Source organism: Camelus dromedarius, chromosome 3, assembly GCF_036321535.1.
Source record: "Camelus dromedarius isolate mCamDro1 chromosome 3, mCamDro1.pat, whole genome shotgun sequence".
NCBI lineage: Eukaryota > Metazoa > Chordata > Mammalia > Artiodactyla > Camelidae > Camelus > Camelus dromedarius.
Genome location: NC_087438.1, coordinates 50,534,279 through 50,555,588, shown reverse-complemented (window position 1 = coordinate 50,555,588; position 21,310 = coordinate 50,534,279). Strand labels below are relative to the sequence as shown.

Here is a 21,310-nt window from a genome sequence, read left to right as displayed (position 1 = left end):
CCTGGCCTTTACAAGGCTAACTTTCCTGGTCCACAGGTATCCAAAAGAAAAAAGCCATGAAAACAGCTAGTGAGCAGAGTTTTCAAGCCCACACTTTTTACTCCAACACAAGCCTGATTTATAAACTGCCACACTTCAGCCCTGCCTTTCTGTAGAGAACGCGGGGCCTCCCCATTTCCTGACTGCACTTCCTCCGCCCGCGGCCTCAAGTACCCCACAGCAGCCAAGGATCACACCAGCCAACTCTTCGCTGTCTATTTACATGACAATACTCCTTGCTCATAAAAAGGACCCCTTTTCCCTCTACAGTCCTGAACTTTATTTCTGATGGTCATAAAACAAATTTGGTTTCTCATTTGGCAGACTACTCGTCTAATGAAGACAATGTGTGCGAGCAGCAAGGCTCTGATCACATGAGGCAGGCATGTCAGTCCCCAGTCAGCGTTTCCTAAAGGAGAACCCTGGTCCCAAGCAGAAGAGATAAGGATGTGAAGGTCACCCCTCCATCCCTAAGAAAGGCCCATCTCATGCCTACTGGTGAGGCATCCAAAATATCAATTTGGTAGACAAAAGGAATTAAGATCTCAATCTAAACTCTTACTGGGCAAGGACCATGCTAAATGCTTCAGACCTAAAAATAAGACCAGGGGAGGGTATAGCTCAAGTGGTAGAGCGCATGCCTAGCACCCACAAGGTCATGGGTTCAGTCCCAGTACCTCTTCCAAAATCAAAAAAACCTAATTACCTCCCCCCACCAACCAACCGACCAACCAATCAAGCAATCAGTCAAAATAATACCAAACCCTCAAAGAACTCAAAAGAAAGGGAAAATTACATTTACATCAATGTAAAAATGACAGTACCATAAGCATGGAAATACGTACCAGATGCTTATTTATTGAGCACTTATTTTTCTTCAAGGCCATAGGCAGCGTCTCCTATGCAGTGTTTCATTGAAGTCTCATGACTCTCTATGGCAGGGACACAGTCTATCCCACTTTACCTTTGAGCAAACGGGCTGAGAGGCCATTTGCCCAGGTGAAGAGCAGAAACCTCAGGGCTAGAAATATTTGGATGGGATGGAGGAAACAGGTCCAGAAGAACTTGGGGAAATGTCTTTGTTAATGGATGATGAAGAAAAAGAACCAGCAGCAGAGGCCGGAAGAGTGCTGGGACAGGCTGGTCTTCAACAAAAGGAGGGCCAAAGGAGCAGGAGTTCCCATACCCTGTCCTTTTCCGCATACCCCCATCCTACGACTCCCAAGTTTGCCTTGTGGCTTTATTCCTTAGAACAGAGAGATGGCATCCCAGACCACCAACAGGGGTCAACCAAGATTTGTATTTGTCAAAATCATCTTCTTTTTCTTAACAAGTTGAATCTGATCTCAACTTTAGAAGAGAGGACTCAGATTTAGGACAAGTACCAAAGCTGTCAAACAACTCTCCTCTACACGTCCACTCCAAGAGTCCAGGCCTTTGACATATCTCCCCTTGAATTCTTGCAACAGCCCTCAAACGGCCCCCTAGTCACCACTCCTCCTCCAGCCATTCTCCTCACTGTCACCAGAAGCATCTTCCTAACACAGAGTCCTGCTGACAGTAGTCTCTCTCCAAAGCTTTCATGGAGCCCCCATTTCCTACAGAACAAAGTTCTAAAATAGAACATACTCCCTCTCCTCCACTATATGAAGCCTCCATTTCCCTGTGGCACCACATCCCAGGCTCACACCCCTCCCTTTCAAGTTTGAGTTCTTCTGTTCTCCACCATCTCTCTGCCTGGAAAGCCATTCTCCCAGCTGTGTGTGACATTTCTGCATCCCCTCAAGCAAAATTCTGTGGATCTCGAAGTCAGAATCCATCCCCTCCCCTCAGCACATTGGTCCACGTTTTAGCACATCACTCGTCATGGTGGCCCCCACTGTAACTGGGTCACATCTCCCTCTCCAAACTGGGGATTTTTTAGAGGAAACAAGTCTGTTGCTTAATCTTTATGTCTCCTTCACGTCTAGCGTGGTTCCCTGCACAGAGTGCACTCAAATATTTGCCAAACAATTACCTTTTAGTGAATCTTCACTAAGTGACCTAACAGTCACCCCACAGTGAATATACTTCATAGGTTATGATTTTCTCATCTTGGGTTTTCTTAGGACATACCTGGCATGCCCACATAGCATCGCCTAATCCTCCATCTCCACTGTTCCTAACAGTTAATCTCCAGGACACCCCATGACTACCAATTTCTCATTGGAATTTCAGTCTAAAGACAACCTCCCATTTTTATGGTATCTTCAGACATGTTAAAAGCCTGAAAGCAATACAAAACTCCCAGTGGAGTCCACTTGCTCATTCTACCCTCCCCAACTTGTCAGTGTGAATGTTGGGCTCACATTCAAAAGAAGGCATTCTCACTGCACCCTTCCCTCTTGGCTGCTGCTTCCTTCCAGCCTCAGCCAGCCCACCCAGGAAGAGGCAGACGTGCCAGCAGCACTGGTCCCCAGGCCTCTATAAGCCATGCAAGATTCTGGCAACCCAGAGCCACTGAGGAGTATCAAACTCTGACATCACCCTGTCCAAAGAGAAGATCTGATTTAACATTTGAATTAAAACACACACACACCCCCCACAAAGCTTTAAATTGCAACTGTAACATATCGGCCATGGCTGATGGAATTCTGACCATCTTTGAGGCTCAACTCAAAAGCCACTTCCTTCACAAAGTCTCCCCTGATTCCTGTTTACAGTCCTTTCTCCTGGTGCTTCCTATACTGCTCAGTTTACTAGTAAATTCCTAGAAGACATATGTGTGTCCTCATGGTGTCCAGCAAGCTCCCCTGCACAGGCTGTATGCTCCATAAAAATATCTGATGAACCAATAATCTTTTATCAGGGTATGTTAATAAACAGGCTTTAAACTATCTATGTGGGGTAGTTTCATTTGCCTACTGACCCTGAGTAAAATAAGAGTGTAGTCACCGATGGAGCAAATACAGTACCATTCCATAGACTTCACTTGGCTAATGTTCAATTCATAGATTCTATGGACAAGGCATGAGTCAAAGCACCAGGGACAGGGCAGTGAGCAAAACAAAAACTTTCTGTCCTCATACACCTTCTTTTAATACATCTCTTCCTTCCCTCCTGACCACATACCTGGCCACTGCCCATCCAACCACACACACTTCAACCTCACCTTCCTTCCTTCCTGACCTATCGTCAAAGCATATGGCAAGATTACAAGGGAGATAATGTCTCCATCACCACAAAAGCAGATCCCTCTGGGCCAGAGGGGTGGCCTGCAAATATTTCTGCATTAGTCAACATTTACTAAGTAGCAACTTCTGATAAGAGCCACTGGCTTGGATGAGAATCCTGCCATTTAAAGAGCCATCATGCAGCAGAAAAAACAACTCGCTTAAGCCTGACTCTGCCCTCTATAAAGCACTTTTCCATGTTATTGTGTGGTTTTCATAATCTCCCCGAAAGACAGGCATTATCTCTGTCTTACAAACCAGGAGATGGAGTCATGCAAGGGAAAGGGACCACCTCTGGTTACTCGCTGGGTCAACAGCAGAGCCAAGGCTGAGTCTGAGGTCCCTCAGCACCTCAATCCCCACTCTTTGCCCAGAGCCACACTACTGCTACATCTGAGTGAGCCACGAAAGGCGCTCACCACCAGTAAACCCAACGGAAGATCGCTTAAGACTGCCTTTGGAATTGCTTTTATTTTAAAGCAGACTGATTAACTGAGACTTCTTCTAAAGTCCATCTTTACTTGCTGCCTTGAAACTTAAGAAATAGGAGAACATTGTGGGGAACAACTTCCTAAAGTCTGAGCAACGCACGAATTCCCTTTGTAATGTCAGCTGACGTTGGCTAAAGACGGTCAGGCAAGAACATTCTAGGGAAATCACAACACAGGGCTTATTCAGAGGTTTAAGCAACAGAATGAGTTGGTAGGAAAGGTTTTGAAATAGAATTATAAAATTAGAGACAGGAGGAACCTTAGGGAGTTCATTTCTCAAAGAACATCCAAGAAATCCACTGTAAAAATAGCCCGAGACCAACCTTGTACATTAAGGAGTTGGTATGGTCGCTTGGTCCCCTGGGCCACTCTACTTGCTCCCTTCACACACTCACACCAAGGCCACCATCTCCTTTGTATTAAAATATATCCATTCGTTCAACAAATATTAGAGGGGCTGCTTTGTGCCAGTCTCTCCTAGGGACTGGACACAAGTGACAAGTATGACACACAAAGTCCCACATGAAGTTTTCATTAGACTTAAACAATTAAAACTTTGGCATAATTACAGGATGCTTAGGTAAATGGGGATATCCTGGAAGGAGGGTGGGCAGGAATCACAAAACCAGGGTTGGGAATCTCCATTTTATAAAAATTAAAGGAAAAGTGGATTAAGAATATGATAGGAGTCATCAGTTCATAGAAACATACCACAGCTGAGCATTTTATGTACACATTGTTATTCGGTGTGACTTAAAACTGCTGTAAGGAATCCTGAATATCCTCAGGTATGTCATTCAATTCAAACATGTACTGAACCATCCTGGGAGAGTTCAGACTGCCCTTTACCTGGGAGAGTACACCTCCCAGTACACCTGGGAGTCTGGCTATCTCCAGACTCTCAGAACATATAGGATGGCTAGCAGATATAGGATATCTGATATAGGATGTATACCCCCAAGGAAGTGAATTGATTCTGAGACCCTAAAACTGGGGCAGGGTACAAGGGCGGGAATTAAAAATGAGAGAACCCCAAGTCCAAGATTTCCAGTAAGCTGATACTGAGTCAACTGACCCGTGATATATTTTGGCTTCATACCAGCTTCCTGAAGTATTTCACAGCTATTTAATCTTATGCTTTAAAAGGACCACATGATCAGACTTCCCTAAACTGAATTTTCTTTTGAAAAATAGGCAGACCTGGGGTTGAAGTTACTAGCAACCTGATACATATTCCCAGGCACCCAAAAGAATCTGAGTCAATAATAGATATGGCCACCCCATCTGTTAGAACACCGAAGGTTACATGAAGCCGTGACAATTATGAGACGCAGAGTGCAGGGGCTCACATCTCATCCATCTCCACATCCCTACCAAGTGCCAGGTGAACGGTAGGTGTGCAGTAAAGTCTGCTAACTGGTGTGCTCAGCCTTGCGCTTACTGAAGGGCAGAGATGCTATGTCCTCCACAAGTCTGGTCCTACCAGTCCAAGCCCTGATGGTAACAGCCACACTGTCCAGATCCCCAGGGAAGGTGAACTGTATTTGAAGCCTGCCCTCCACACCTTTCCTGGAACTTCTCCTCCATCATACATTTCTAAGAACTCTGTTAAAAATCAACACACAACTTTAGGGGATATTCAGGTTACACATGGCTGAAAGGACTGTGGCCACCTCCTCTAATCAGACAAAGCCCTAAATCTTCAAGTTCAGCATTAGACGAATTTCCTAGGAAGGCAAAGAAGGGTAACCAACAAACTACACATTTCCTTACAAGAGTTAGAGTCTCTGGCTACTGATGTCATGTTTCCAGTAAGGCCCAGAACAGTTAGTTTCTTTGTTAGAATTACTCAGAAAAATGAGAAACATTTGAGGCTTTGGGAAAGTTGATCCCTTCCTGCAACTATGTTTTTAAATGTACATAGCTTTAAGATCGACATATGAAAAAGAGTTCTTTGATCCTACTTTGATACAAAAGGTCCCAAACTTTTTTTCCCCCAAGAATGTGATCAAACTTGAGCACCTAAGATGCCACCTGTTTCTAGCAAGCCTAGATCTCAAAACCCAGGACACCTTTTTAGAACAGGATCTCATTTCTAAAACTTGCACATGGGAGTAAAATTACTTTTGGTCCACTGTGCAAACTTGAACAAGATTGTTTTGTTTTTGTTTTTAAGTAATCTAGAAACTCAAAGCAGACCATGAAGATGTTAAGTTCCACATACAGAGGTGGACCAACCTGTAGTCTTGGAGGGGAGGGAAGGGCCTATCTAGGACTTTGCTCAATTTGGGAGAAGAATTAAAAGCAATGATTCTTAGATTTGGGATTTCTTAATTATAATTGCAAAAACATTTGGGGGGAAAAAACACCTCTTTTGCTACTAAGTAGGCACAGGGAAAATTCCATTTGTTCACTGCCTTCTCCTACACACTTCGTCACCCCCACACAGATCTCAGTGAGGAAGAATGGAGTATCAAGTTTCCAAGACCAATTTAAGAATTTTTAACCCCAACAGTTAAAATTACAGAAGGAATTGTAAAATCTTTAGTCTGGATAAGCTTCTACTAATTTTAAAGGGAGGGAAAGGAATTAAACTCATCTCAATTGAATGTGAACTTTTTATGCTTAAGATGGTCAGTGCAAAAATGCTCCAAATTTTTAAGAACCAGCCCTAAAATGATTCCTCCCTGTTTTCTACATCTAATGAATATTTTAAGGACATAGATGATTACCTAAACTTAAATACCCCGTGGGAACGATGATAGTTTGCAACTATTAAACAGACTTAGCAGGTTATGTAATGACAGTTCCTTGGGCTGCTCTCAAGGAGTAACAAGTCACTGCCCCTATCCTCTCAAAAAACGACTCCAAATAACCCAGAATATGAGAGGGTATCTCCACAAAGCTAGGGGTCTTAGAAGACTTAGAATGGGGAGGCTTGGCCTAAGGTTTCCTTGACCATTAGGAGAAAAACAATAAATCACAAATGGTTCAAAAGTAAGTGCAAGAAAACAAAACAGCCTGTTGGTTGCGAGCAGGGCTTTTTCCCATGTTTCAAGTGCATGGGTTCTATTTCTCTCATCCGTATGAGCCCTTCGTGATACACGTGTGAAAAGTAGCAGACAGAAGGGATTAACACATAATGAGCAGTTGCCATGTGCCAGATACTCTACATATATTATCGTTTATCCCCCTTTAAGATACGGATTTGAATCTCTACTATGCTGGTGGGAAACAAACCCACAGAGGCTGGGTCATTTAGGTTTAGGTAATTCTAACGATCCTCATGAAAGTTCAGTGGCAGAACTGGTATCTGAAACCACTCTGATTCCCCAGTTCTGATCTTTCTGCTTTACTGGAGTGCCGCTGCTTCCCTGCATAAAAATGTTCGATGACTGGGCTGGTGGTGGTCAGGCCCTCCTGAGGGTGTTGTTAATGGTGTTACTGATCTCTCACTAATGCAGATAAATCAACGTGGCTTTCTTTTTCCTGCTGGAAACCATGTCAATTAATGCTATTCTCTTGAGAAAGTACAGACAGTAAAATTATAGGCTTATTTCTCAGAAATGCACAAACCTCAAAAGTAGTCCAACAAAGGAAAAAAAAATCAAGATAACATTCAGCACTGTGACGTTAGACTGCATCAGGAATGCAAGACGTACAAGGCCAAAATAAAAACACACAAAACTAAACGACGCTACTTACAAGATACATCACATCATAAGCCAAGTCATGTGGCCAATAAATGCTGAGAACACATTTGAGAAAATCTACCTCTTTTTCCCATCTGAGGCACCCTCCTCCATTCCACTCTTCTTCTCCTGCAAAGAGTGAATTTCTGCCTACGCTGACAAAGAAGCGTGATTTAAAAAGGGGTGCGGCTGACAGGAAAGAGCAGTGGCTTTGGGCGCCTGTAACACTGTCACACCCGGTTACCAAAGAGCTAACTCGACACTCAGTTGCCTCAGCTGTACAAAGAGAGTAATTCCACCTACCCTCATGAAGCTGGTGTAGTATTTTTTTTTAATATTTTAAAGTCACAGATATTTCAAATTATTTAAGCTATATTCAAATATAATCAATTATTAAATAAGTTATAAGATTAAAAAAACTTAGAGACATGAATGATAAAGACAACAGATCATCAGCTCGTCTTTCACGGATAATTGATTACACTCAATCTTCCCCTCACTCTGCAGCTGTAGCATCTATCTCCCAGGTAACTTGCAAATTGAATGTATTTGAAGCCATATAAGTTTTAAAAAGCACCACAATTTTAATTGTACACACACGTACACATAGTGTATATATGTATTTGTGTGTATATACTGCTATAATGATTATATAAGATGTTACTATATGCACTATAATCAAAAAGAAAAAAGCCTAAAAGGAAATACTAACATGTTAGAGCATTTGTTTCCAAAAGGAGGGCTTTGGGGGTGTTCCCTTAACTTTTTAAAAATTATTATTATTGTAGTATAGTCAGTTTACAATGTTGTGTCAATTTCTGGTGTCCAGCATAATGTTTCAGTCATAATATACATAGATAAATTCGTTTTCATATTCTTTTCCATTATAGGTTTCTACAAGATAGTGAATATAGTTCCCTGTGCTATACAGAAGAAGCTTGTCGTTTACCTATTTTATATACAATAGTTAATATTAGCAAATCTTGAACTCCCAATTTATCCCTTCCCAACCTCTTTCCCCCTGGTAACCAAAAGTTTGTTTACTATGTCTACACAGAAGAAATTTGTTGTTTCTTAACTTTTTTGACTCTTAGACATTTTCCCATGGCTCCACACCATTGACATGTATAGATTTAATTATCTAGATCAGAAGTAACAAAGGATTAAGTGTGTTTTAATATTCAGTTACAGAAAAAAATTTAAAACATGACAGGGAATAAATCTTAATGCCAAATCCACTGAAGAAACATGCCTCTCATGCACCTATGACCCATTTAAACTTCTGGAAAATGATCACAGACATTGAAAATTTATGATAAATATTCAGTCAGCTTTACTGTGTAAAACCCACACACACAAGTTCAAAGACAGCAGAGAGGAAGACAACCAAGGGCACGATATTCTGTTGGAAGGTCTAATTGCCCATCTAGCTTGGGTATGGTCAGCTACTGAGAGAGAATGGGGGGAAGAGGTAAATGAAAGGGAACGAACAGAAGGGGACCTAACCTGGAGGAAGAAGAGAAGGCGAGCCTATGCGATACGAAACCTGACAAGTCTTAAGGAGAAGAAAAACACGGGTGTGCTTTGCAAGCACACAATTTGGCAACAGAACGAACAGGATGAAGAAGAGCACGGTACGGGGGAAGAAAAAGGAAGCCAACAAAGAGCAGCCAACTCATTTTGTGACTTCAGATGTTGGAGGTGGAAACTGCACGTGGCACAGCACCAGAAAGTCACCCGATGTGCCGATTTCCAGAAAGACAGGTTTGTATAATTCAAGGGGAACAACACGAAGGCGTCCCACTGTCGCAGGGATACACAAAGGAGCCGGCGTTAAACCTCAACCTAAACATTTAGAAGAGAAGTGTAATAAAACAGACTCAATTAAAGGCGAGGACATAGAACAGAAGGGTCCTATTAATGCAAGCATATGCTGTTTGTTAGTGACTGTGAATTAACACATGATTCAGGACAGTCGATTTTTAAAGAGTGCCAGAAATTCAGCTCTCAGATGGATCATACTATGCAAATGGAGGTATGTTGGCAATACAGTCAAGGAGAGAGAATACAGTCCAAGTTAATTCTGGACAAAAGCAGTTCAGGCTAGTTTTAATGAACAGGGAGCTTCTCTGGCTTTTAAGCAGGACATGAAAACCAGTGTCCACTCGCACATTTAGGGTTTGTGGGAGACTGGAGGACGCCAGCATCAAAGAACAGGACTTCTACCAAATATGTTGCGCTCTTTGGTTTCACAGAAGTCATCTGTATTTATATATCAAGTGCTACCACTTCAGTTAGCTCATATGACTGTCACAGCTCCATCAGATAGAGGGCCAGTGTTATTACATCCACTTAACTAAAACTAAGATGCAGTAAGTGCTTTGCTCAAGATCCCAGGCTAGTAGATGACAGAGCTGGTTTGTATTTCAATCCAACTCTTGGCTTTGGTTTAGTTTTTACTGAACTTTCGGAGGTACCCTATTATATAAAGGCAAACATATTTTTATTCTTTAAGGTCAACAATACAGGGAGCAGTAGGAGGAAATGGAATGGCCGATGTGGGAAGGGAGTTGAGTTGGCAACAGTGGGTGAAGCTAAAGTCGTGTTTGCAGGCTGAGGAGAATGTATACAAACCACGATTTTGTAAACTACTTGGAAAGTGTAGAAAATACCCTGGGAACGGCGCTCTTGTGGGAAAGAATTTACCCCACTTGGGCAACAAAGCTGAAAACATTTTGGTTTTGGCTTGTTGTGCACTTTTTGTTCTAACATGCTCACAGAAAGGACAAGATCCCAAGTTGAGAAAAATGGATGTTCTGAGAAACACAATGAAAGACACCAAAGTCTTCAGAAATTAAAATTCTTTGGTCCAAAGCTCAAAAAACTTTATACAGCAGCCAGGAGAGCAACCACCTTAAATACAATTCACATTCTTCTGCTTCAGACTTCAATTAATAACTGATCTCCTTCCGGCATTTCTTTTCTGGCTGGCGACTGTGCCATGGTACTATACGTAAACCCCTGTGCAGCCTGGTCTCCTGCAGATCAGAGGAGATAGCCAAATTGTGTGTCAGCACAGGTTCCTTAGAGGATTCGAATACACTTTCAGAATTAAGTCATTGTTTCTACTCCAGACATGAGAGCCCTGCTAGCATTTGTGCAGAAAATATCCACATTTATGAAGCTAAGTGAGGATGGAAATTTATTCTTACGACAGGTCCACTAGGTGCAAAATGCTGGCAGAGAATTATGGACATGCAGAGTCCTAAAATGCCTTCCAAGTGGCTTATAATTAAGACCAATAAATACAACAACAACAGAATGTGTTTCTTCTAGTAAGTGGCAAAGTCTCTAACTAGCGGTTAAGTTGTCACAGTACATATCAAGGGTGGAGAGAAGGGATGAGATGAGGTGGGAGAAGGGACTCCGTGCCCCTCACAGTCTACAGTCTAACAGAAAACACATTTAACATTGGAGAAAAGTCTGGAGAATCTCTGAAGAAAAGACAAACTAACAATAGGACAAAGAGCAGAAAAGCCAGTGGGAAGAGAAGAGATTATTCAATGACAGGATTAATTGGAGCCAGTTTTCTAGATTAAGAGAGTTTGAAGGCAGGTGTTGGAGGAGGGGGGAGAAAGCTGAGAAATGCAGCCAGAGAGGACAAGAAAGATGAGAAAGTTGCACGTGCACTTCAAGATGCACCTCTGTGCTTTGTCTCCTGTCCCATCCCTCAGCCCTCAAGGTCTCCCCTCCTCCCCTCCGCACCGTTCCATAAGTCTCAACTTCTGGAACAGGGAGACGGTCCCGGATGTTGTACAGCTGTCCCTCAGGAGGGCAGCCGAAGGGAGTACAGGTTGTGTGGTAACAGTGGGAAAATCAGATGACAGCTCATCGTCAAGGAGCGGGGCAGAGTTTCATCTGTGGACAAGAGCTCTTGCAACAAAGGTAGCCTGGCACGTCTAACAACCCACTTCACTTCCTGTGCAGTTCCATAGAAAGTGCAGTGGGCATCAGTTGTAACAGCAGTGACATCAACTACTGTCATCACTGTTAAATGCTCAAACCAAGTTTCTCACTTTACCAGTCCACCTGTATCCAGAGTCAACAACACTGCTTTTTCTTGGAACATGCGCAAAGTGGCATCCATTGGGAGTGGGGATGGAGGTGGAAGGAACAGCCCTAGGTCTGCTCTTCAAAATCCCTGGTTCCCTGTCTCCTCTCCCAGTGCTCCGTCCACTGCCATCCTGACGCTCTGCCCATCAGAGCCCGGCGCAGCACACCCAGCACTTTTGTGCTCTCTGAGGTGGGCTCCTCTGGAACGGTCTCGGGCAGCTCCAGACCCTCTCCTAACTCAGCCTTCCCTCCCCCTTGACATCACTTTGAGAGAAAAAAAAGAGGCATCTTGAGGTTGAGGGGTAGGGAGAGAGATAAAGAGTAGAGAAAAGAAGTTGAGAAAAAACAAAGAAGCCTGCGAATCACAGCGTGTAGAATGACGTAGGAGATGACTAGCAGAGAGGCTGGTAGAAACAGCTGGTGAGGCTTTGGCTCTTTGACAGCCACACTTCCACAGCCCCCAGAGTATTTCCATGACTCGGTTTTTCCCAGCACTAGTGTTCCCGCATTTAACCTGCAACAATCCTGTGACGCTGGTATTCTTCCCATTTTACAGATGTGCAAACAGAGACTTGGGACAGCTTAATCATTTTTCCAAGATCACAGCCAACAGGTGGAGAGCACAGCCTAGCAGTAGTCCACTCTTAACCGGCAAGCTGCCTTCAGGAGAGGCAAACCTGCCTTTCTGAGCCCTCTCTGGACCTCCACACAAACTGAAGCTTCCCACAGTGCGTATTAATGAGTTCTTCTGTAGGAAAATAACCCTAAATGCAGAAGAGAGTAAACACACAGAAACAACTGGAGGTGAAAGTGTGTCGGCGCACAGCTCAAAGCCCAATAAGTATGAATTGTCTAATTTCAGTCTCACTCTTAAAAACAATCATCCATTTTGCATTCTACTCCACAACTGATCTGTGATTCAGTATTTAAAATGTAAGGAGTTCCCGCCTCCAAACTTAGTAAAATCGGCATTCGAGGCCGATGCGCTGTGTGGACTGTGCTGGCACTGGGGTGCACCCCACCAGGACCGGGTGTCACAGCATGGAGAGCTCAGGCAGCAGCCAGTGTCCCGTGTACCCGGTGCTGATGCCAGCTCGGCTCACGCTTGGCTGCATGTGTGCAGGCGGCTTAGAGAACCAGCTGGGAGGTGTCATTCCTGGGGAGCATCTCGTCCAAGGCACTCCACCCACCATCCCCGCAGTCTGGCTCTGCCCCTGATTACCACCCCTTGCTGTGATCCACAGTGATGTGACCCCCCCTTAACGCATCGGTGCCTGCAGCATCCCTGAGACCGTGCTCACCAAGTAGGGGAGCACATCAAGAGGAAAAAATGCGGGGCAAAGAGAAACCAGAACTTTCTCATTCCATCTGGTTTCCCACATCTTTTTTCAGGGATGGGCTAGTTTTCAGCTGGATGTTCCAAGTCTGTTCCACATTCAAGTTGGACAGTGCTCTTGGAAGGTAGGTTTCCACCAATTTAGCAGATAAAGCAGAACAAACTCATTCTGTACACGTTCCAGCATATAAACCCGAAAGTTCCTCGGTTCTAAATAAGTACTTGGCATGAGCCAAGGTATCCAGAGTAGTCAACAGTCATGGGTGGATGGACCTAGGGATTCTCACACTAAGTGAAGTAAGCCGAAGACATATCATACGATATCACTTATATGTGCAATCTAAAATAGTGACACAAATGAACTTATTTACAAAACAGAAACAGACTCACAGACATAGAAAACAAACATAGTTACCAAAGTGGGGGGAAGATGATGCAGGGGATAAATTAGGAGTTTGAGATTAGCAGATGCAAACTACTATATATAAAATAGATAAACAAGGACCTACTTTATAGCAGAAGGAACTATATTCAGTATCTTGTAATGACCTATAATGCAAAAAAAGTAATAAAGAATTTATATATACGTATAACTGAATCACTATACTGGACACCAGAAACTAATACAACATTGTAAATCGATTATACTTCAATCAACAACAACAAAAAAACCCATAGTGACAGGAAGCAGAATGGTGGTTTTCAGGGCCTGCAGAGAGGGGAGAAAGCATAGTTAGTGTTAAATGGGGGCCGTGCCATTTTGGGAACGTGAAAAAGTTCTGGAGATGGACAGTGGCAATGGTTGTACAACAATATGAATGTACTTAATGCCACAGAACTGTCCACTCAAAAATGGTTAAAACGGTAGATCTGTATATGTATATTTTACTACAATCAAAAAAAAAAAACTGCTTATACAGCACTTTCCATGTACCACGCATAGTTCCAACTTCTCTGCAAATGTTAACTCATTTCATCTTCACAACCCTACGAGGTAGGTTCTGTTATCAAGATTATCATCTTCATCATTCTCCTTGCCCAGTGTCCACAGCCGGCAAGAGGCAGAGCTGAGACACACAGGCTGGCATTCCAGCTCCATCACCTCATCCTGGACCACTGCTCTGCTGCTCCTCAGCGAGACAGACAGCTGGGCTGGTGGGACTCACCCATCAGTTCACACAGGCACAGAACAGCAGATCCCAGTGCTTATATACCACTGGGAGAGTCCTAAAGACACCCGACCCCTTAAGCCTCACTGTGATGAATTCAGGAATATCCCCAGGGCTCACCAGAAACAGATCTCAAATCGAATTTAGCCTCTTTAACCAATTTCATGGAACCACAGAATTTCAGAATAGGAAGAATTTCATACGAGCATCTCTCTGGTCTCATTTTCTTTTCCAGAGAAAGCTACTGCTAAACTATACAAGAGAAGCTATGTTTTCTTTCTCATATTTCTTCTATTTATACTTTCTTTTATTTCCAGAGAGAACATAGAACTGATTGGTCCGTGAAAGAACACAATTCCAGGAAGCCACAAAGATGACGGTTCAAGGTCTGGGAGAAACCACCTTGAGCGCATCACTTAATCCTCTCTGGGTTTTACTGCCTCACTTGCCAAATGGGAGTACTTCTAACTCTGTCTTCCCCTGAGCTTAATTTATCAAAAATACTTTCAAAAATTTAAAATGTGATTCTATTTCTATCCACTTGCAGGCGGTGGAAAAAAAAAAAAGACCTAAATAACATACTTCATAGACAGATCCATAACCATCACACCCAGGTCTCAAACATTGCTCCTAGAGTTCTCACTAATTCTTTACACATGGTTACTCATCCAACCAAAGGTAATGATGAGACGTTCACAACTTACATCGTATTTCACCTCTGCTCAAGGAAAACATCTTTTCCTTACTGTCAGCATTCTGCATACCTCTCCCGACTTCACAGTGGGACAAGAGTAAAGCAGACCAGACAGGAGAGGACATAATGCTGAATGTGAACTCTTCTAGCCTAGGACTACAGTGTCTCCACTTTCCTTCTCAGTATATTCTAGTTTGTGTGTATTTCTTAAGAACAAGGGCATGTGATTACATGAACTCAGTGTAATTATCCCAATCAGGAAATTTAACATTGATACAACACTACTGTCCGATCCACGGTCTATATTCAAGTCTCACCGCTTGTTCCAATAATGTCCTTTATAGCTTTCCCTACGTTCCATGCATTTCACTGCCTTGTCTCACTTGCTTTCTTTAATCTCCAACTGTTATCAGCCCTTGTCTGTTGATATTACGTTTTCAAGGATTACAGACCTTTAATTCTGTGGAATGTCCACCCATTTAGCTTTGTCTGACGTTTTCTCATGATTCAGCCTGGCTTATGCACCTTCTGCACTTAAATACATAACAAAACTCAAGCTGTAGGCTTTTCACAGACTCAAATCAGGAGGCATGTGAGGTTGGCTTGACTTAATACGGGTAACGTTAACTTCACTGGTTAAGACGACGTTATGCCAGGTTTCACCACTAAACGCTATTTTTTCCTTTGTAATAAGTAAGTGACTTGACAGGAGGGAGACACTTTGTGACTATGTGAATATCCTTTTCCTCATAAAACTTCCGCCACTAAAGTTAGCATCCATCGAAGATTTTCTAACTCTATCATTCCTTCTATTTTGAGGTCTTCTACTGCAAGGAAGAGCCTCCTTTCTCATTTGTTTACATCTGTCTGTGGATTTTATATTCAACCCCATACCTATATTTAAAAAATCAATATAAGGGAAAAAAGCACCAAAATGACCTTAAAATTTTTTTAAAAAGTGTCAAGAAAGTATTAAAATTTTATACATGAATCTCATAAAACTGAATTGGCCCAATAAATGTGCTAAAACTTCAGCCATGAAGTCTACAGCTGATTCCCTGCTCTGTGACCAATACCTGGGTGTATTTCAGATGCGGGATGCTGTGTCCCACAGCAGGTGCCATGTGTTAATTCACCAGGCTTTGTGCTAGTGGTCTGACACGTAATTACTGATCTTTCCAGCAACCAGCTAGACAGATGACCTAATTTACACGTGGGAAAATATGTCTCAGGGAGCCAAGGACTCGCCCACAGCCCTGGGGCCAGGCAGGCTGGACTCAGGTATGTGGGTTCCAGAACTCATGCTCTTCCACATACGGTTCTGTCCCCTGGGACAAAGCTGAACTTTAAAGTTCATTTACCATAAAAACCTTTGCTTCCAGTCACGTAACTATTATATTGAAATAAGGTTCTGTAGTCAGCAGGTGATTTAAAACTAGAAATTATTAACTTGGGGATGTTTTCTCACTATCCACGGTGGCACTCCCACGGTACAACTTTCCAGAAAAAGTGGGCAACCAGGATATGGTGTATTTAGGCTTCCACTGTTTAAAGCAGAATGAATTTGGTCTTTAGTTCTGTTAGCATATTGTCAGACAACAATCGGCTACAGCTGAGCAGTGACTCAGGTAGGGAGATGTTTACACACACTCCCCGTTGAAACTCTTCATCGTGAAAGAAGGTAGCATGAGTGGCCAGGTGCCTTTTCATACCCACCCTGTGGCTCTAAAACTGCACCACACAGTCAGTGCACTTTGTGTGACAAAGGACTCATCTCCCTTCCCCTCCCTACTGCACACACAGTGTGCACACAGCTTACGTGTTCAATACTAGAGCTCTTCGGCGGGTTCGGTCAACCCATAAGCCTGTACCATGACAAAGACTATCAATGTTATAACCCAGTTTTACTGTTGTACCATTTTCATTCAAGGAAAAGAAATCAGACTGTTGGAAGTTAAGGAAGGCTTTGGAGAAAGGGGAACCCTCCTACACTGCTGGTGGGAATGCAGTTTGGTGCAGCCACTGTGGAAAACAGTATGGAGATTCCTCAAAAGACTAGGAATAGACTTACCGTATGACCCAGGAATCCCGCTCCTGGGCATATATCCAGAAGGAACCCTACTTCAGGATGACACCTGCACCCCAATGTTCATAGCAGCACTATTTACAATAGCCAAGACATGGAGACAGCCTAAATGTCCATCAACAGATGATTGGATAAAGAAGATGTGGTATATTTATACAATGGAATACTACTCAGCCATAAAAACTGACAACATAATGCCATTTGCAGCAACATGGATGCTCCTGGAGAATGTCATACTAAGTGAAGTAAGCCAGAAAGAGAAAGAAAAATACCATATAAGATCACTCATATGTGGAATCTTAAAAAAAAAAACACAAACAAAGCATAAATACAAAACAGAAATAGACTCATAGACATAGAATACAAACTTGTGGTTGCCCAGGGGGTGGAGGGTGGGTAGGAAGAGACTGGGACTTCAAAATTGTAGAATAGATAAACAAGATTATACTGTATAGCACAGGGAAATATATACAAGATCTTATGGTAGCTCACGGAGAAAAACATGTGACAATGAATATATATATATGTTCATCTATAACTGAAAAATTGTGGTCTACACTGGAATTTGATACAACATTGTAAAATGATTATAAATCAATAAAAAAATGTTAAAAATAAATAAATAAATAAATCATACCATGGGTTTTTATTTTTAACTGGAAGGGTGGGAAGAAGACAATTACAACATCTCCTACTGAAAATCTGAGAAACAGAGTAGATCAAAGAAGGTCTTACAGCCCAGTCCCTTTTTAATAGCTCCCTTAATCTTCTCCATTGGCTTTAGCCAACTGTGTGTTAATGTTTCAGCTGGAGGGGCTCAGATCACGCAGACAAGAATTCAACCTCATCTACTGAGTAATGCAGGCTTTGGATCCCAGTTTTTTTTGTTTTTTTTTTTTTTTTTTTTTGCCAGTTCCTTTCCTTCCTCCCATGGACAATTCCCTAGCCAAAGGGTAGGGTTTTTCTGCTCCCCATTTCATGGGCAAAACAGCTCTTCCTGATTCCTGGAGTTAATGCCAGGAGAGCTCAGTACCATTTCCCTACTCCACATATGCCTGAACTTCATGCCATGTGTACCATCCTGGAGCAACTCCTACTCAGCAAAACTCGGGCTTTGAATGCCCTCTGTCTTTAGGACACATGGGGATCTCTTTCTTGCTTTCTTGAGTGAGGTGCAAGAGGGATGCTTGTCTGCAGCAATGTGACCAAGTTAACCAGAAGGCAGGGAAACAACAAGCAGGAACAACATTTTGCAAGTGAAGACACAGAGGCACAAAAGGTAGTGCCTGAAAGGCAAAGGGTGTCTAGCTAGTTAACAACAGAACCAGGAGAAACCAGCCCAGACGTGTATCTGAGACCCACCAGATCCTCAGTATTGGCTTTGGAAGACACAGCATTTTTAGAGCAGCACCTTCTCCTCCCAGCAAGCTCCTTTCCCACCAGGGCTTTAATCCCTTCTCCTTCCTTTGGCTCTTTTCCTCATACTCCATGACTTGGACACAACCTCTTCAAAAGTAGGTACTTCAGGAGTTAATTTCCACATTCTTTCCAGGGAAAAAAGTTCCCTGAAATGTGATGACCAAGACACACAGGGGAATGATGGATCACAGACAGGGAGGAAGAATCAATGGGAGTCCCAGGATGTGAAGATGATGGTGATGCTCACAGGGATAAAAACATACTAACCGCGACTGAGCTCATATCATTGTACTAGACATCACCCCCAAGTGCTTTACAGAATTAATTTAATCTTCACAAAAGCCGTGGGAGGTAGGGACTATCATTTCCAGTTACCAATGAGAAAACCAAGGCATAGACAGAGTGGTAGTTCTTGGAGCCTGGATTGGCACCAATGAGTCTGGCTCTTAACCATTAGGCTGTGTTGTCTCACAGACAGCTCTGGTTGTAAGGCAATAAAGTGTGGCATGCCCTGGAGTCTGGTCACCCGAGTCAGCCCCGAGGTCCTCTTCAAGTCACGAAAATGAATAGAGTCAGGACCCACTCAGATGAGACTCAGGTAATGCGATTAAGTTCTGGCACTTATAAATCAAGAGATCACACACAGAATAAATATTCTGTCCTTCAAAATAGTCAACCCGAGAAGTTCTATGTTCACTCCAACTACTGAGCACATTTTACATGCCTCTTTTGGAGTGTCCTTCAACTCAATTACGTATTTCTTTGACATGTCCTGAAATTTGGTCCTTAAAGATGTTTGCCAACCACCTGTAGTCAACTTGAGTCAAGCCAAGGAAATAAGGTGGCAAACTGAAGGTTTATTGCTTCTATTAATTATTTTTCCTTCCTAGATGATAAAATGATTCTAATGGCATTCCAAAGGAAAGTAATGAAAAATTGAACTTTTGGAGTCAATTTGAAAGATGTCATTTATTTAAATATATAAGAACTAGATTTTTAACCTCATAACTCTGTAGTTAGATCTAACAGGTAAGAAACTTGTTTCCCTTGAGTTTCTTCTCAATTTGAAGATGACAGTGAAAATCTCCCAGCCACCTATTGTATAGCACAGGAATATAGTTGTACAGCAGTTGAATATAGGAACTATATTTGACTTCTTGTAATGAGTTGTAATGGAAAAGAATCTGAAAAAAAATACATATACACACATACATAAATATGCGTATCTGTATAACTGAATCACTTTGCTGTACATCTGCAACTAACACTTTAAATCTACTACACTTCAATAAAAAATAAGAATTAAAAAAAAAAAAGACTCTCCCAGTCACTAAAGGCAAATAGTAAACCACTGAGTTTAAGAATTAGGCTTTGACATAAGATAGGCTGGATTCTAATCTCAGTTCTGATATTCTCTGATCTCTAAGTTCCAACTTCCTCATTTGTCAAGAGAGATATTATCTCATTAGTCAGGGAACAGAAAGGAAGGCATGGTACTCAAACAGGGGGTTAAAAAGAGTTTAATGAAAGCACTACTGGCAAAGGCATAGACAAGATATGGGAAATTATCAAGGATCATGGGGTACCTGGGAGCTAGCAACAGCAGAGGCCCATCACCTCCCCTAGGTCTGAAGGGACAAGAAGAGGGAGTAGTTGCAGCAAGAATTCAGCTGCAAGAACAGGAGCGGGAGGAGGGCCACCCAATAGGAACGGTGGCTCTCAGCAGAGGAGCCCAGCACCACCCCCAACCCACAGCCTGGGGGAGGAGAGAGCGCAAGGCAGATAAATACACTAACTTATCTCCACAAAGCCAGAGGGCAAGGGAGCCCATATGTTGTCCATAGCGGTTGGCCTCCAAGGGCACTGAGCACGATGGATCAAAGAGGTGAACACAACATTCAGCCCACTGTCTCTTACAAAAGTGTTGTGAGCCAGGCCCTCCTAATCACTTTCTCGATGTCTCTGTCAGTAGATGGTAAATGCCGTAAGGACAGGAAGTACCCATCTAGTTCACTGCCAGGCCAGAGGACAGCACAGCTCCTGGCACAGGGTAAGTCACTCCTACTAGTTTTCATTATGATACTCTTTGAAATAACATCGTTGAGATATAACTAGGTTGCTGTACAACCCAGGAAATAAGTAGAGGGCTGATACCTTTAAAAATACAGACCCGGATCTCCATCCTAGCTTCTACCTCGTTCTCTTGAGAGGTATGGGATGCTCCGAAAACACCCACTCCAGAATATTAGCTCAGATATAGATTGTTTTAAACCTTATTAAAGCCATAATCTTTTCTAATTCTCCTGAATTTCCCCAATTTGATTATAGGGATAGAGTTAATTCCATTGGGGAGATAATAGAAGCTGAAACGTTTCAAGCCAACATGAGTATGTCCACTCTTAATTTCTACTAAAGCCATTACACAAAGGTCACTTGGAATCACCACACATCTCAGGAACTGCCCTGTCACCGAGAGGGAGGCTTCTCAGTAAAGAGAAACAAGGCAAAAATTGACAACAAAAAGACTGGTCTTAAACATTTCTGGTAACTACGGTGCAGGCCAAGCAGACTCGTGCTGACTTGTGCAAACTCCACACCTGCTGGAGTTCTACATATAATAAAATACAAGGAAGGTAAGATGCAGTAACAGACCCAGAAAGAAAGCCATTCCCTCTCCTGACTTACAGCAGATTACCAAATGAACTTTGATAGAGTTTAAAAGTTAAAGTCTCACACAACAACTCCTAAAAGCAATACAGGAATATGTAATTTCTTAAAAAATTTAAACAGCATAGAACTATAGAGAGTAACATGTGAGTTCTCGTTCATACTAACACCCACCCAAGCTCTCCTCTCATCCGCGTTAGAAACCCCCATTAACAGTTTCACGCAACTCCCGTAAGAGTGCTCTCTAAATTTGTATGTATATATGTCACATTAAAATAAAACATTAATGGATCAGTGAGTATGTTTTTCTGTAAATAATTTTCACATAATAGATGGGACATATTCCCATGTCAGTATATATAGAGATAGAGCTAACTTGTTCTTGTTTTTTT

The 21,310-nt window shown here is 42.5% G+C and overlaps 1 protein-coding gene across 1 annotated transcript in view; it reads right to left on the bottom strand.

Moving 5' to 3' along the window:
• IQGAP2 (IQ motif containing GTPase activating protein 2) overlaps window positions 1-21,310 on the bottom strand; it is a 264,054-nt gene that overhangs the window by 220,899 nt on the left and 21,845 nt on the right. The window lies entirely within an intron of this gene.